This window comes from Corvus brachyrhynchos, unplaced genomic scaffold (assembly GCF_000691975.1).
Source record: "Corvus brachyrhynchos isolate BGI_N302 unplaced genomic scaffold, ASM69197v1 scaffold28, whole genome shotgun sequence".
In the NCBI taxonomy this organism is placed as follows: Eukaryota; Metazoa; Chordata; class Aves; order Passeriformes; family Corvidae; genus Corvus; species Corvus brachyrhynchos.
Window position 1 is genome coordinate 3,520,406 of NW_008246058.1, and position 4,249 is coordinate 3,524,654.

Here is a 4,249-nt window from a genome sequence, read left to right on the forward strand (position 1 = left end):
CCCCCAGCCCTCATGTTGAGTTCTGCACTACAAAAGTCTGAAAATGTGAAATACTGAAGCTACTTACAGCTTTTTTATAATGGAGCATTCGATCACAGTGGCTCTCTCTTTGCTGTGTGCTCTGTTTCCTCCAACATACAAAACTGTGAGAAGCACATATATTTGATGAGAACCAACAGAGGTTTTTTCAAAGCTTTCAGCTGCAAAGTTGCTCTCAGTCTGCTGACTGTTTGAAATCTAGCAATCTCAAGCCCCACACACACCAGAAACAACTCCCACTGTGTTCAGCAAGAGCAGTACTACTTTTGTATGTGATGCTTTGGCAGAGAGTCATTTCAGTTTAATATTTAAGCTGTGCTGGGGATGATTGACCACACAAAACATATTGTCTGCTAATTAGTTAATTGAGCATGAATGCTGTGGCATACCAATGTTTCAGGGGCTCTTTGATGATGGGTCTCATCATCAGAGCTTTGCAAGGTGTGAGCAGGATGCATTCCAGCTGCACACAGTTCAGCAGATACCTTGCAAATGCCCACATGCCCCACTTTGTTTGCTTCCTTTTCAGTGAAGTATGTGGTAGCAAGTAAAACCAGCTCACAAGGGTTCTTGTATAAAAGACCTTAGTGCCCTGAGATGACAGGTGTTTTGATGGATTAAAAAATGGAGATCACAGTCAGGCACATTCAAAAATCAAGAGCCTGGTAAAAGCTCTGAGTTAATGTAATTATAAGCAGTGCAATCAAAGAGCTCTCACATATGAAGGACTTGCCAGTTGCCCCAGGTTAAAAGAACATTTTTTGTTGACAAATTCACCCTGCTCTCTCAAAAGCATGGAAAAGACCCCCATACTGCCTGTTTTTCTGATACAGGTATCATCATTTATTTAATTCAGTTACAAGAGAAACTACCAGTGGTTTTGAATCAACCATAGCCTTTGAAAAACTTGTAAAATACACTGAACTGCCTACAGACCCACAGAGCTGAGATGAGACCAGATCATGTAGGATTGAGCTATTGCTGTCAGACACTGACCCTGATCAGTGCTGAGGAGCCTCAGCATCGTCAGAGGCTGTCCTCAACCACACATCCCACAGGGCAGCCTGCTCCAGTTGATAAGCCTGCTCCTGTCGGTATCAAGCTGCTCTGAAACCTGGAGGTAGCAGGATCAGCTGTGCTTCTGTTGTGGGTTGGAATGTGCAGGAGCAGGGTTCCAGGTCTGGGTCTGATTTGTGCTGCCAACCCTGCTCGTAAAATGCATTTTCTTAAACTAAATTTCACTTTCTTTCCAAGCAGGCAAGTTTCCCAGTCCCAAGGACTGCAGAGATATGAACCACCTGATTTTATAGTTTAATTTACAGCCAATAACAGAAGAAAGTCAATAATACAGGCTCAGTAATCAACATGCTGTTGGCCTCACACGGAGCAATGATGAGCAGAGATAAACCAGGTATGTTCTGCTTTTCATTGCTGGAGGAGGAAGAGCTTGTTCCATCAGTATTTAAAATTAAAGAAGAACCCAAAATGTTGCTTACGTCCAAAGAGGGAATGACTTATGTGCTCTTGCAGTAGTGGGAACAGGTGGTACAGGGGAGAAGAAACAGGAGTTTTAGAAGGCCACTTGGCAATGGTGAGTGTTTAATTTTAGTAGTGAGTGAGACCTGATTTGGAAACCTTGTCTTGTGATCAGGGACTGCAGGAAAAACCTTGTGCCCTTGAAGGATGCAGAGGAGAGGTCTGAAGGCAGGGAGTCACCCAAAGGTAATTAACAGGTAGAATTCATGCTCTGCTTGTCCTTCAGCCTCACTGTATGGGTTCAATTAACAAAGCAAGGCGTGATCAGCAGGGCTCGTTAAGTATTGCAGCTGTTACAAGTCCAGACTCAAACAGAGAGCTGATATTTCTCTCACAAGGTGTCAGTCCCCCAGCCTGTCTGGGAGTCCTCAGGATGCTCATGGGGACTCATGAGGAACATCCTTTCAGGGTAGCAAAATGAATGGGAGTAAATTCAGAGTCAAACCTGTCACTTTTTTGTGAAGCTAATGAAATGTAAATGATTGCAGCAACCGGGGTTTAGTTTTGTGTGCAGCAAGATCATTTTCTTCCATGAATAAATCAGCATATCTGAATACTAACCAAGTGGAACAACCTTTCAGGCATCTATCAGACCTCTTTTATTCTGTGCCTAAAAAAAGTTTTGTGCGTGGCATAAGCAATGGACTATCTGGGGTCTGACACAGACTGAGATGCCACAGGGAATTTAATCAGCACCGCAGTGACCACAGGGGCAGGAGATCTACAGGTGCAATTTCCTTCTTTGGCTCTAATGGGAAGCCACCTTGGACAACCTAACATCTGCTAGGAAATAATTTGCCCGACGTAGTAATAAAAGGCTTTGGCAAGGAGGAGTTCAGCTACACAAGATCTCACACTCTGGAGTGTGTTTATGATACAGACCCCCAAAGATTGATGGAAGAACTCAGCTGCTGCTGGGTGGGCAGATGACTTTGATGGCTCACAGTCCAGCCAGAGACAGTAAAACCAAGTTCTCATTAGTCTCTGCTTCCCTATCCATAAATCCAGCTGACTTCTCAAACCACTGAATGGAAATGGAACCACTAAAGCTAATCTATAAAATTTCAGCCCCCAAACTAGAGATATTGTGTGGGAAAGTGAGGTTTTCAGAAATAAAGATGCTTTAGCTCTTGATCTGAGGGCCTGTGCGGGCTCTACAGTCACTGGAACATTAGAGGGTTGTAATAGGATTTGAACTACAAATATAGTTCTTCCCTAACTTTTCCTTTTTATCTGCCTGCACAATCTTTGGTTTTACAAACTAAAAATGTCTTGACCAAAAACCTGTGGAGACAGTCGAAAGCATTAAGCCTTTTCATCTTTCCTCTCCCCATCATAGATGCTACAGAAAAAGAAACAGATATGCTGACAAAGCATCCCAGCTCCACTTTCCAGGCTGAAAAGTTTTTCCTGTCCAAAACTCCAACAATTGTTCCTGTTTTTACAGCACATGCGTTGACTCCACACTGCAGAGGTCTGTGGTGGGCATGTCCTTCAAGGGCACATCTATCACCAGTGATAGATGTTGATCCAGGATCACATGGACAGCACTGGTTAAGGCAGATGTTCAACTCTCTTAAGGTTCTATCATGGCCCTGGGAGGGAAAATCAGAATGCTTGGCTTTGAAACCTATCCTCCATATTGTCACATTTTAAATACCCAGTCCAAAAGTGCTCCTCACAAATAGCTACTGCAGCTCCTTGTGCCAAGAACAGGAAGACCTGGCCATGGTACTTCAAAATCCAGTGTCCAGAGCCATGAGCAAATCCACTTTGTGGTCATAGCTGCTGATGGAATATCTGTGTGAGCTGCATACCATCAGCATTCAGTCAAAGCAGAGCTTGGGACATGCGAACCATTTCCAAATAAAGATGATGAAGGGGAAGAAATGTGCTAACTGAGTAGAACAAATCCTCCTAAAGCATTGCTCTTATTATCACTCTTTTCTTAATATATTGACTTTTCTGCACTGTATTCACCGCAGTTGTGTTCCAAGGCACTAAAATAGCCTTTGAAGCTGCTATAGTGTAGCACTTTTGCACAAGCTGTGTGCATCCATCTGCACTGTGGGTACCAGCTCCAGAGAGCTGTTGGTTGAAGGCAAAGCTGCTCTCTTGGGTGAAACTATTCACACACCAAAAGCAAGAGCATAATGATTGTGTCAAGAGGCTTTTGAAAAGTGTTTTGTTAAGTGCTTTGGTGAGGTTTTATTGCTATGGCTAATTAAAAGTTCATCACAAGCACTAAACACAGCCAATGTTTATTTGCTGTACAGTCATATTGACAGGCCAGTGCTTTGTCAGTATATTAGAACTGTGTGCTGGTTTCTGGAGAGGATTAACTATTGCTTATCTGTCAGGAAAAAGAAACATCACTAACAAATAAGTAAACAACAAATCCTTGTCTCTCATGTTGTATCAGCCTTTGCATTTGGCTCTTTTTCTAACATTTTTCTAAAATCTGGCATGTAAGTTGCAGTGCAAAGCTAATCAGTGTGTGCCAGCATGCTTTGGGCATGACAAACCTATCTGGATTTTCTTGTGCCTGAAATATGTCCCTTGGCCCAATGGGGGCTTGCAGCTGTAACCACTGCTCGTGGGTGCAAGGTGCCTTGATCCAGGATGAAGGGCTGAGAGGCAGGGCTTTCAAATATGGCTGCAGGACCATCTGCAG